The sequence below is a fragment of the Meles meles genome, chromosome 6, assembly GCF_922984935.1.
Source record: "Meles meles chromosome 6, mMelMel3.1 paternal haplotype, whole genome shotgun sequence".
Taxonomy (NCBI): domain Eukaryota; kingdom Metazoa; phylum Chordata; class Mammalia; order Carnivora; family Mustelidae; genus Meles; species Meles meles.
This window is the reverse complement of record NC_060071.1, coordinates 147,423,040-147,435,939: the sequence shown is the minus strand read 5'-3', so window position 1 is coordinate 147,435,939 and position 12,900 is coordinate 147,423,040. Positions and strand designations below refer to the sequence as shown.

General features: G+C 38.6%; 1 long non-coding RNA gene, 7 other non-coding genes and 2 pseudogenes across 8 annotated transcripts; all 10 read right to left on the bottom strand.

The window, feature by feature from the left end:
• Positions 1-264: 264 nt before the first annotated feature.
• Positions 265-338, bottom strand: LOC123945195. The gene has a single exon (XR_006819102.1). It is a non-coding gene; the product is annotated as a small nucleolar RNA SNORD113/SNORD114 family (small nucleolar RNA).
• Positions 339-1,197: 859 nt separating this feature from the next.
• LOC123943450 lies at positions 1,198-2,789 on the bottom strand. Its single transcript, XR_006818641.1, has 3 exons — positions 2,711-2,789; positions 1,697-1,720; positions 1,198-1,248 (listed from the first exon to the last, which is right to left on the bottom strand). It is a non-coding gene; the product is annotated as an uncharacterized LOC123943450 (long non-coding RNA).
• A 492-nt stretch (positions 2,790-3,281) lies between these two features.
• Positions 3,282-3,357, bottom strand: LOC123945147. The gene has a single exon (XR_006819063.1). It is a non-coding gene; the product is annotated as a small nucleolar RNA SNORD113/SNORD114 family (small nucleolar RNA).
• A 911-nt stretch (positions 3,358-4,268) lies between these two features.
• On the bottom strand, positions 4,269-4,343 carry LOC123945163. Its single transcript, XR_006819077.1, has one exon. It is a non-coding gene; the product is annotated as a small nucleolar RNA SNORD113/SNORD114 family (small nucleolar RNA).
• Positions 4,344-5,237: 894 nt separating this feature from the next.
• Positions 5,238-5,309, bottom strand: LOC123945159. The gene has a single exon (XR_006819074.1). It is a non-coding gene; the product is annotated as a small nucleolar RNA SNORD113/SNORD114 family (small nucleolar RNA).
• Positions 5,310-7,316: 2,007 nt separating this feature from the next.
• Positions 7,317-7,396, bottom strand: LOC123945189 (annotated as a pseudogene).
• A 1,247-nt stretch (positions 7,397-8,643) lies between these two features.
• On the bottom strand, positions 8,644-8,717 carry LOC123945181. Its single transcript, XR_006819091.1, has one exon. It is a non-coding gene; the product is annotated as a small nucleolar RNA SNORD113/SNORD114 family (small nucleolar RNA).
• An 836-nt stretch (positions 8,718-9,553) lies between these two features.
• LOC123945192 lies at positions 9,554-9,629 on the bottom strand. The gene has a single exon (XR_006819100.1). It is a non-coding gene; the product is annotated as a small nucleolar RNA SNORD113/SNORD114 family (small nucleolar RNA).
• Positions 9,630-10,321: 692 nt separating this feature from the next.
• Positions 10,322-10,391, bottom strand: LOC123945172 (annotated as a pseudogene).
• A 2,412-nt stretch (positions 10,392-12,803) lies between these two features.
• Positions 12,804-12,875, bottom strand: LOC123945157. The gene has a single exon (XR_006819072.1). It is a non-coding gene; the product is annotated as a small nucleolar RNA SNORD113/SNORD114 family (small nucleolar RNA).
• Positions 12,876-12,900: the final 25 nt, after the last annotated feature.

Genomic DNA, 12,900 nt, shown 5'->3' with positions numbered 1-12,900 from the left:
CACTAAGCAGGGAGCCCGATGTGGGGCTCCATCCCAGGACCCTGGGATCTTGGCCTGAGCTGAAGGCAAACGTTTAATCAACTGAGCCACCCAGGCACCGCTAAATTGCTCTATTTCTATTTCTATTTCTATTTGAATAAATTCATTGACCCATTCCTTCATTCACTGATAATATAAAATCAAAACCCCTGAACACTTCTCAACTAGGTTCTTGAACTTTCCTGAGATCATTGCCCCAAAGTCATACATAGATCTCTTTGTGCGGTGGACCTCAGTGGTTCAAACAAGGACTGATCATAATTTTCATTCAGATGCATTCCATTCACATCATTGGTCCAGACATGGCCTTCCTGCATTTAACTTTCAGACGTTACACTGAACCATTTTTCAGGGTTACAGTGAAGGACCATGAGCCCACCACCCTACTCAACAACTAGAATGCTGAGCCCTGAAATGAGTGACAGCCTAGATCTTTACAAAGAGGTGAATGTTTAATCAGTGGGTTAAATAAATGAATAATCAATGGGACAAACATAAAATGAGACTTGAAGTTTTGAAATGAATGAAGAAAGCTTAGTTTTTCACTTGTCCTTCTTTTGCACCACACCGGATTAATTCTAAACTGTGGCTTGTAACATATTTCCATTATTGGGTCTATGCATGACATTTTAAACATTAATTACATTTATGTTTTATTTCACTTTTTGTTTACATTTTCCGTATTCTTTTTTTAATTTGGGTATAGCCAACACACAATGCCACGTTTAGTTTCAAGCGCACAGCACAGTGATACCACAGGTCCTAGAGGATATGATGCTAAGGAAAATAAGTCAGAGAAAGGCAAATAGCGTACGATTTCATCGCTATGTGGAGCCTAAAATACAAAGCAAAAGACTAAACAAAAATCAGAGTCAGATCTATACACAGAGAGAAGAAACACGGTCCCCTGAAGGACGGGGGTGGGGTGAGCAAAATGGGTGAAGAGGGCGAGGCACAGACCCCCAATTATGGAATGAACAAGTCACGGGCATAAAAGGCAGATCATCGGGAGTATGGTCGGGGTATGTAATAGTGTCGCATGGTGACAGATGGGAGCTTTTTTTTTGTTAACTAATACGATGAAAACCCACAAACTAACCACCAAACCAAGAACTCGATACTTACGTAGCATGATATGCTCCTTCCCACCGGATAGGGCAAAGATCGTCATGACTGGAGAATAATTTAATTGGCTATGGTGTATCCATCCTGCAGAATGTGAAGAGAATGTTGACAAACTAGATTTGGGGTTTACTTACTGAACATGAGGGAACCGTGAGAGAAATTTCTCGAAAACAGTGATATATGCCACATTCTTCTATCTGGCTCATGAATGGGCCTCCGTTTTATTAATTAATATATTAACTTATCCATTTTAATAATACAATGAGCACCATTAAATAAACCACCCACCGTAAGAACAACTGACTCTGGGCTCCGTACCCGCAGAGCTAAAGGGTGTGTGTTGTGCTAAATCGGATTTCTCATGAACCCTGGTTTGTGACAGTCTCATCACTGGCTCTTATGTAGCCTTCCTTCATTACATTCCATGCTTTTTAATCACACAGACAACCCTAATACCTTCAACAAACAGCCCCAACAAACACAAGCACTGAGACTGTTACTCACACTGAACCATACAGGTCTTGATGATTACCTTTCAGCTCAGGGGTGTCCCCTTCTGTGGAGTAGGAAAGTAGATGGGGAGGAAGAAAGGGGAAATGAATATGAATTCTCTTTTTAAATTTTTTAATTTTAAAAGCTTTTGTTTACATTCCAATGGGTCAGGGGCACCTGGGTGGCTCAGTAAGTTAAGCGACTGTCTTTGGACCAGGCTGTGATCCCAGGGTCCTGGGATCAAGCCCCACATCAGGCTCCCTGCTCAGCGGGGAGCCTGCTTCTCCCTCTGCCTCTTCCTGCTGCTCCCCCTGCTTGTGCTCTCTCTCCCTCTCAAATAAATAAATGAAATCTTTTAAAAATTAATTGGTTAATTAATTAAATTCCCATTGGTTAACATATGGTGAAATACTAGTTTTAAGTGTACAATATAATGACTTTACCCTTCCATACAGATGTCCAGACACATGCCATTCATCATTCATCACCAGTCACGGTCAGTGGTCCAAGCTCGTGAATTCATTTCATTTATGTTTTACCTACTGATTCATTCATTCACTTACTACTTACTCATGAAGAAGTATACATAAATCCAGAAAAACCCAGAATAAGAGCCTCGACATCCCTAGTATCCATCTATAAGATCATTTCCCACAGACATCAGGTCTGTTTCTTAAACTGGCCTCAGTGTTTCGTGTATGGACAACTCAACGTACTGTCCCATATCAGTCTCACGTTTATTACTTGATCGTGTTTGGCTTTCTTTGATTATATGTCCTACTTTTTTTTAACTGAAGATGTATTTATTTTAGAGAGAGAGCATGAGCAGGGGGAGGGGCAGAGGGAAGGAGAGATTCTCAAGCAGACCCCTAGGTGAGCAGAGAGCCTGGTTCAAGGTTCAACCTATGATCCAGAAACCACGACCTGAGCCAAAACCAAGAGCTGGACACTTAACCAGCTGAGCCGCTCAGGTCCCTTATTTCCTACTTCTTACTAATGCATTCACCACCCTTAAATTGCCCAAAACAAGACAAGAACTTCAACTATTACTTACAAACCCTGGTGGTCTCCATGCTCCTGAGACAACCACTGAATTCAAGGCCAGGCAGAAGGCCAGAAGTGGAGTGGTAGCGCCCATTCTGAGGAGTGTAAGAGCAACGAGAAAACAATGTGAGATCTTCCACCCATGGGTGCTTTACATTCCGCCTCTCATTTACTCAGCCATTTAATATTTGTTACCTTGATCACGGTGTTTGCTTACTTTTCTCTTACTAGGGCAAATGCCGAACTTCCCGTTCATTGATTCAGAGTAAACCCTGATTATTACTTATCAATGGCTATGTAATCCAAGGTCATGCCCTTGGTCCACTTTTAATCCATTCCAGATCATCGTCCTAGTATGGCTTTCTTCACCACATCTTTTCATAATCTGGAATGTGCCTCACTCTGTTCGTCTTTAATCATTTAGATATTTTAGTGATCCCTCCACTGATTCTTTTGTATTAATATAATCATAATCCATGAGCCATACAATTAGAATCAAAAGACTCTTACGTATCTCTGACATCTATCTATAGGATTTTTTCCCAACAGAGGAATAGACTCGATTTCTATTGACTTTAGTGTTGGACCTCAGAGTTCCAGACATGGAGTAGTCATCATTCATGACTCATACCGCCACCAGTGGTCATCATTGATCCAGACTTGGCCCTCATCTTAATCTGTGTCTATGTGAATTTTATTAATTCATCAATCATACTGAAGAAACTACCTGAAGTCCTAAAACACAAGAGTAAGATCCTTAAATATCTCTAACATCTGTCTATAGAATTATTGCTCATGGCACTAAGCCTCTCTCATTACTTGATTTCAGGGTTGCATGGAAGGATTACTCAAAACAATGCTTCAATCAACCCCATACCTACACCAGGGCCATGGTTCACCTTCAAAAATTATATTTCATATTTTTAAAATAATACAGTGAATGCCTTTAAAAAAAAAAAAAACAGGCAAACACTGAAACCAAGACAACAACCTTGACTATTACTCACACTGGTCTCCATGTTCCTAACGCGGAGGTGTAACCACGGCACTCACGGCCCTGAAGGATGCTGACGTCAGCTCAAGGGCGTCCTTTCCAAGGCTTACAGAGCACAGGAAGAGATAAAGAAAGGTTAAGACATTATCTGCATTGGCCCTTGCGGTCCATCTTTTACTGAGTCAGTCACGGAGGCAGTTATTTGAGAGAACATTTTATCTTCTCTTGAGTAAATGGTACAGGTCTTGCCACCAGCACAGAACAGAAGCATTGACTATTGGTAACACTGTCTGCATCATCCTTAGCCAAGGACTATTTGCCTCCTGGCGAATATCAGATTTTTCAGTAAGTATCAACAGCTTATCTTGACTTCTCATGTATTTTTATAACTGGACAAGGCTTAACCCTATTCACCTTTACCAACACATTTCCAATGTTCTTTCAATGACCCAGTTATAACAAGTTTGAAAACGCATGAACATACAGACCAAAGTGAAATCCTTGTATCTATCCGTCTGGCATCTGTTTCCTAGAATCTTTTCAAAAAGAGAGAATGGACTAGATTTCTTTTGGGTTGGACCTCAGAGTTCCAGACACGTAACATTCATCGTTTAAGACTCATACGCCACCAGCCGTCATCATCGATCCGAGATTAGTCCACTTTCTCTTCCTTCCTTTTACGATACTTACTGATGACTTTAACGCACTAACTACACTTTTAAACCCTCTGACTCACAAAACTGAGAAAGAGCCCTGATCGCTCTACCCTGTGTGTAGAATCACGCTCGTATCAATGTATCTCTTCCATCAGCATCTTCAGGTTTTCACAGATGCACCCACTGACATCATGCTTCCGATCTACCCGGTATTTGCCCCTGGGCTAGGGTTGGCTTTATTTGATTTTATTTCAAAACTCATTACGTACTGAATACTCTCAACCCAAAACAATACGAGAACATTAATTATTACTCACATTGGCCTCCACGCCCTTAACAAACATGGAACCAGGAGCTCAACACCATGAACGATGCTTACATCAGCTCACGTGCGCCCATTCTGAGGGGTACAGAGCAGAACAGATGATAAAAAAAATTACGCCATCTCATCTCTCCATTGATCCTTGCCTTTCCTCTTTAATTTAGACAGCCGTTGTGCAGTCGTTCATTTCGAGTGTATTTATTTCATTTTCTCTTAAGAAAATAATCCTGAGCTTGTCACGGACCCCAAAACATAAACACTGTCCATAATTTATACTGGCTATATTCTCCCTGACCTAAGAGGTATCAGTCATACGCTGCTGGACTCCAGTGTTTTCAATATATATACCCACAGCATTTCTTGCCTGGTCACATATTTTTATAACTGGGCAATGCTTCATTCCACTTATCATTCACTTTCTTTCTCTCAATTCACTTACCCAATAATAATAATGGAATGAAAAACCATGAGCACGCACAAAGACCAAAAAAAAACCTTTGTGTATCCCTGACCTCTGTATGGAGAATCGCGTTAAGCAAAGGGAATGGACTCAATTTCTCTCCTGCTGGACCTCAGAGTTCCAGACACGTATTCATCGTACACGACTCATACGCCACCAGCGGTCATCATCGATCCAGGACCGTCCCTCCTTTTCTTCACTCGTTTCTCTTTATTTCTTGACCATGAATGCACGAACAATAATGTGTAGTCATTATGATTCACAAAAACCCAAGAAGAGTTTTTACGTCCCTAATCTGTATGGCGAATTATTCTCACATCACTCTCTTCCCTTAACCTTGGCTTTACATATGTGTAATAATAAAATGCACCATCTCGATCATACATTTATTGTAACTGTACAATCGGCCGTCTTTTTAACAGTACACTGAATACTCTTTCAAAAACCTCCCAAACCAAGACAAACACTTTGCCTGCTACTCACGCTGGTCTCCTTGCTGCCAGCACACGAATGCAACCACGGAGCTTGTGACCACGGAAGGTGCTGATCAGCTCAACTGGGTCCACTCTGAAGAGTACAGAGAACAGGTGATTACTTAAAAAAAAAAAAAAAGAAAGAAACAGATCTTACCTTCACTGGTCCTTGATTTCTGCATTTCAGTTACTCATTGATATATTTATTAATTTTCCATAATTTTTTTTTCTCTTAACAAAAGGAACAACCTCAAACTCGGATCTAATCCAGAACAGTAAAACTGACTCTTCCTAAATAGTATCTACGTGACCTTCAACCACAGAGGTAATATTCTTAATCCATTTACTTCTTAATGAGCCTCGCTTTTTTCAATTTTTAGTAAAATGTTTTGCCTGATCACCCCCTAGGTTTATAAGTGAAAAAAACGTGATCTTCTTATCTCTATTTGTTTGATGGTTCTAACATTGATTCAGTAGTAATAGTGACCCTAAATCTATGCATCTAAAATGAGGACATGGTATCTGTCTATTCCTAACACGTGTCTAATAGATCACGTCAAATAGGAAATAGACTCGGTATCGTGTTGAACCTCACACGTGTCGCTCATCGTGCACAACTCCTACAGCGCCAGTCACAATGGTCCATGCGAGACCCACACTTTCTTCATGTATTTACCTTTGTCCTCAATTAAGTCATTAATTCACAGATATTAATAAAAGATACATTTATTCAAGAAAAGAGGAGCACAAGATCCCTGAATATCCTTAATGCTGTTCTATACAATCCTTCCCATATACTAGGTTTTTTTCCATTTTTTTGTTTAATCAACAAAATGATTCCTATTATATCTATTTTTGTGCCATGAATAATTTTTTTATTCTGTTTAATACTTTTTTTTAAAGATTTTAATTATTTGACAGACAGAAATCACATGTAGGCAGAGAGACAGGCAGAGAGAGGGGGGTAAGAAGGCTCCCTGCTCTGCAGAGAGCCCGACGCGGGGCTCGATCCCAGGACCCTGAGATCATGACCTGAGCGGAAGGTAGACACCTAACCCACTGAGCCACCCAGGTGCCCAACTGATTAATACTTTAGAACAATGTGGGAATACTCTTAAACCAATGATTAAAACCAAGCTAATATCTTTGACTATTACTCACTTTGCTCTCTTTTCTGACACACAGACAATATAATCTTAATTATGGCAAAAGCTAAAATCAGCTCAGTCCATCCATTCTGACGAGTACCAAGAAGACACAATGATTAAAACAAACGAGACCTTCTCCCCACGGACCCACAGGTTTTACCATTCATGTACATAGTCACTTAAGTGTTTATTAATGTACAGTAATATTTATTTTCCTCTCCATGCAGTAAACATCAAACTCTCAGCTGACCCAGGGTGCTACTGACGACTACCTATCACCCCCCAAGTCACCGTTACTCAAAGCTGTAAAGCACTGGGTCCATTTATCACCCACTCCAGTGAATATTAATATTCATTTTCCTGACGACGTATTTTAGTCATGAACAATGTTTCCCCCCTTCATCTTTATTCATTCATACATTTGCAAATTTATTCTTGCAATTGACTCTTTTATAATCATATTTTTAAAATTCATGAACACAAAGACCAAGAAAATGATCACTGCAGAATATTAAAATCTATCAACGGTCTTAAAATGTGGTGAATGGACTAGCCTTTTTGTGTTGGACCTCAGGGTTCTACACGTGAGACGTTCTATTCATTGCCTATGATTCAAACGCCACCAGTTATCACCACTGGACCGCGACTGCCCATCTTCATTCTCATCTACATTTGTTTATCCATGAATTAATAAAGAAATGCAGGTAAATCACAAACACACAAAGAATAAGGTCCCTGAATAACCCCTAACGTCCACCTCTAGAATCGTTCACCCAGAGACTAAATCTCTTTCATTTAACTCAACTCAGTGTTTCAGTTATGGACTAAAAAATGCAACACTTCACATCGATCTGATATTAAACATCACCAGGGTTGACCTTCTTTGATTATACTCAGTACTTTTTAATAATGCAGTGAATAATTTTCTTAAAAAACCACTCGAACTAAGTCAAGAACTGTGACTACTATTCACACTGTTCTCCATGCTCCTAACACAAAGATGCAACCACACGGTTTGTGACCTTGGGAGAAGCCTTAAATCAGGTCAAGAGTGGCCATCTAAGGAGTACAGAGCATCACAGCAGATGAGAGCAAAAATCGAGAAACTGTCTCCATTTACCTCGCTTTTTACCCTGGTTGGTCATTTTGGCAATCATTATTTTTGAGTATATTTGATTTCTTATCCCATAAGAAAAAGACCAGGGGCGCCTGGGTGGCTCAGTCAGTTAAGCGTCTGCCTTCCTGGGATCGAGCCCCTATCCGGCTCCCTGCTCAGCAGGAAGCCTGGTTCTCCCACTTCCCCTGCTTGTGTTCCCTCTCTCACTGTGTCTCTCTCTGTCAATAAATAATAAAATCTTAAAAAAAAAAAGTACAAAACAAAGCAAATGATCTTTTAAAAATTGAGACCGTATCCTCTGTAAGTTTTGTTTTCTGCATTTCATTTACTCAGTTACTAAGGTATTTATTAATTTTTCATAATGTATATATATGTTTTGCTCTTAACAAAAGAAGAACCTCTAATTAGGAATGGATCCTGTACGACCAAACTTGACTTTCGCATATCAGTGTCTATATGATCCTAAACTAAAGTGGTAAAATTCTTTTTCTATTTATGCCTTAATGGGTATAGGTGTTTTCAATTTCTATTACTACTATTTCTGCCTTACCACATAAGTTCATAGCTGGACAATGCTTTGCCCTCTTTTTTATGACCCAAGTATTTTTATTTGTTTAATTGTTCTGTCGATGGTGCTCGCTTCGGCAGCACATATACTAATTGTTCTGTCGATGATCCATAAACAGTAAACCAAAATCTAGGAATCTAAAATAAGACTATGGTGTTTGTACCATTTCCAGCAGAAGAGATAAACAGACTAATTACATGTTGGGCTGGACTTCAGAAATCCAGATACATTTTATTCACTGTCCCTGACTCAAAGCCACCAGTCATCATCAATGGGCCATGTGAAGCCTCCTTATTTTCCTCATTCATTTCTAAATTTGTATGGAATCATTAATTCACTGATACACATGATTCATGAAAAGACAAGAACAAGATCCCTGAATCCCATCCTTAACATCTATCAATAGAAATCTTTCTCAATACACCGTATCTTTTTCATTAAGTGACTTCAACATTGCACATTATTAATCAATGTTTCATATCTCATGAATCAATGGACCATAGATAACCTTTTAAATTAGATCTAATACTTTAAAATAATCACACAAATGACCAAAAAAAAGACAAGAACTTTGACTCTTCCTCTACCTTGGTGTCTTTCTGAAAACAGAGAGAACGTGACTGTTTTGATGACAGAATACTTAAGTCAGCTTCTTGTTTCTGGAGAGTATCAAGCAGAAAAGATGGTAAAAAGCCTGAGACATTCTTTCCACTGATCTACACTTTCCATACTTAATGCACATGTCAGATAGGTATTGATTTATCTTTCTCTCTACACAATAGTCATCAAACTCAAAACAGACCCAGGCCAGTACTAATACCTACCACCGTCCACGTCACCCTTATTCAAAGCTGTAATACCCTCGGTCCATGTATCATCCACTCCAGTGAATATCAATATTCATTTTCGTGACTAGATATTTAGTCATGAACAAAGCTTCGCCCTCTTCATCTTTATTCATTTATACATTTGCTAATTTATTCTACCGTTCATTCTTTCATAATTACATTTTTATAATTCATGAACACAAAGACCAAGAAAAAACTCACTGGAGAACCCTGAAATCTGCCTACGGTGTGACTTGAAATGTGGGGAATAGACTAGATTCCTTCCGTACTGACCCTCGGAGCCCCACACTCCTATTATTCACCATCCATGACTCTTGGACCACCAGTCATCATCCCTGGTCCAGGACTGGCTGTCTTTCCACCCATTCTCATCTACATTTCTTTATTGACTAATTCATGAATCAAGAAATAGATACAAATCACACCAGGAAATAAGATCCGTCACCATCCTTAACATTCATCCAAAATACCCCATATAAACAGACTAAATCATTTTCATTAACTGAACTTAGAGTTTGTTAATTATTTTAATGCCTCAAATCCACCTGATATTGTAAACTGGTATGGTTGGCCTTCTTTGAACCACTCAGACCAAACAAGAATGTTGACTATTACTCACACTGATCTCCACGCTCCTAACATGTAGATGCAAGCAAAGAGGTCACTGACTGTAGATGAACCCTTAGGTATGCTCAAGTGTGTCCATTCTGGGAGTAAAGAGCAGAACAGATGATAAAAAAAAAAAATTAAGATGTTTCTCCCTTGGTCCACAGATTACACCATCCATTTATTCAAGAATTTATTATGTTAATATACTTTTCTTAATATAGCAAATGTTGAACTTGAAACCGACAACAGTAACTATTACTTATACGGTTCAATACCGTCCTTTCATCAAGGACGAAACGCATTTGACGAAACGGTCCATGTACGGTCCGTTCCAAATTACAATACTATTATTTCTTTCTGTACCTTCCTGACGTACAATTTAGAGAGTCAATTCAAACAGATATAATGAATGACATCTCTTTCACGTTGGACCTCAGAGTTCCAGACACGGATTCATCACGTATGACTCATAGGCTCAGCGGTCATCATCGATCCAACACTGTCCTCCTTTTCTGCATTCAGTTCTATGGGTTTACTGATTATAGAATTCACTCATTAACAACAATTTTAAATGCTATCATTCATAAAAACTCAAGAAGAGTCTTTATGTCTGTCATTTATTTATGGAATTATTCTCACTTCAATATATGTATCATAATTACCTGTTTTTCTTGTATGGATTAATCAAAATCATGTTAACTATATCCCATATTTCCACTGAGATACAGTCACATTCTTTAATCTTAAAAGACAAAACTGGAACCAAGAAAATCATCTCAACTGTTACTCACATTAACTTCTGTCCTATCATACAGAAGCAGCCACAGAGCTCCTGACCTTGAAAGATGCTAATTCAGCTCAAGTGCATAATTCTGAGGAACAAAGAGCAGAATCGATGATAGGGGAAAAAAAAATGAGACCTTAATTGCCACTGATCCTTGCTTTCTGAATTGCAGTAATTAGGTCTTCATTAGTTTTCCTTAATACGTATTATTTTTTATCTTAGCAAAAGCATAAAACAATCTAAAGACTGACCCAAAAACTAAAATTCAGTCTTCTTCATCATGGCCCACATGACCTTAGCCATCTGACCTACTTATTTCTTAATGGGTATCAGTGGTTTTAAACTTATTAATGGTATCTCTTGCCTCAGCACATACATCATGACTGAACCATGGTTCACCTTCTTAATATATTTATTTGTATGTCTTTAAACACATCCATCATTATTCCATTAATAGTAACTAATCTATGGCTATGAAATCAATACAAAAATATGATCTTTGTATATTCCGGACATCTCTTCATGGAAACAATTTCAGTGGAAGAAACAGAGGGATCATAACCCACCCAGGACCTCCCAGTTTCAGACACATTTTCTTCGTCCTTGACTGCCAAGCGGATTCCAGTCATCATCACTGGTCATGACTGAGTCCGGTTTTGTTTCTACATGAGCATCAATTAGATTATGAATTCATTAATAACAATAATAGCACAGAACCTAGAATAGGTTCTTGAATATTCCTAACATCACTTTACAGACTCTTTTCCCACACAGACTCTGTATTTCATTAACAGACCTCAGTCTTACACATTCTAGATTAATCAATATGATGTTTCATGTCATACTTAGGTCATGGTACACTTTTAGGTCATTAGGTCACGGTATACTTTTAAATTAATTTAATAATTTTTAATAATATCATAAATACCCTTAAACAAATGACCCAATCCAAGACAGCAGCTTTGACCATTACTCACCTTGGTCTCTCCATACAGTGGCACGATGACTATGTAATGAGGCCGAAGCGGAAATCGGTCCCAGCATCCATTCTAAAGAGTACTGAGCGGAGAAAACGTTGAGACTTTCCCTCCATTGACTCATAGCTTCCATTATTTGTTTGCATAGTCATCTGGACATTTAATAATGGTAATATTTGTTTTTCTCTTAACAAATCAAATGTCCAATTTTAATGGACTCGATCAATATCTATTACTTATCAATGTCTGTCATTCTCACTTAAGACATACACACCTGATCATTTTATTTTCCGTTCCAGTTATATTTCCTTATTACATATCTTAACAATAAAGTGTTCTACCCTCTTCAAATTTATCCATTTACATTTGTCCTACCACTGATTTTTTTTTACTGAAGTACAATTGATACAAAAATTTCCTACGAAGATTATTAACATAATATTTTATATTAAGATCGTATTTCTTTTTAAGTACATTTGGCCGATCACTGATTGTACTTCACACTTTTTAGTAACGGAGTGAAAACCTTTTTGAAAAACCACCAAACCAGGAAAGAATTTTGACTCTTACTCGCACTGGGCTCCACACTATCACCCATAGATCCGACCACGAAGCTTGCAACTAGGGTAGATGCCTTCCATCAGCTGACGGTGACCATTCTAAGGAGTACAAGACAGAGCAGGGGATCAAAGACTGAGACCTTATGTTCCTTCATCCCCGTATCCCACCTTTCACTCAGTCCATCATTTAGGTAGATAGTGGTTTGGGATAATGTACATTTGTTTTTCTTAAGTGAATGGAAAATATTGATCTTGTCCTTGACAGAAAATATGAATACTGACTAATACTTAGGAATAACCATATCACCTCTAGTCAAAGAAAAGATACGTATGTATCTTCAACAGTAGGTATTTGTTTTTAAGACACAGTAATCGTATTTCTTACTAGCCACGTATTTTAGTAATTGGACAATGTTCCACTACATCTTTCCCTATGTATTCATTATTTCATTGAACTAATTATAATAATAACAGAAAAGGCACGAATGTAAAGGCTAAAAGAAAATCCTTATCTATTCCTGACATGTGTCTGAAGGACCACTCGAAAGGGGGGCGTGGGGACAGTGGACCAGCGTCCACCACCTGCATTGGACCTCAGAGTTTCAGACACGTATTCATCGTACACGACTCATACGCCACCAGCGGTCATCATCGATCCAATGTTGTACCTGTTTTCTTCATCTC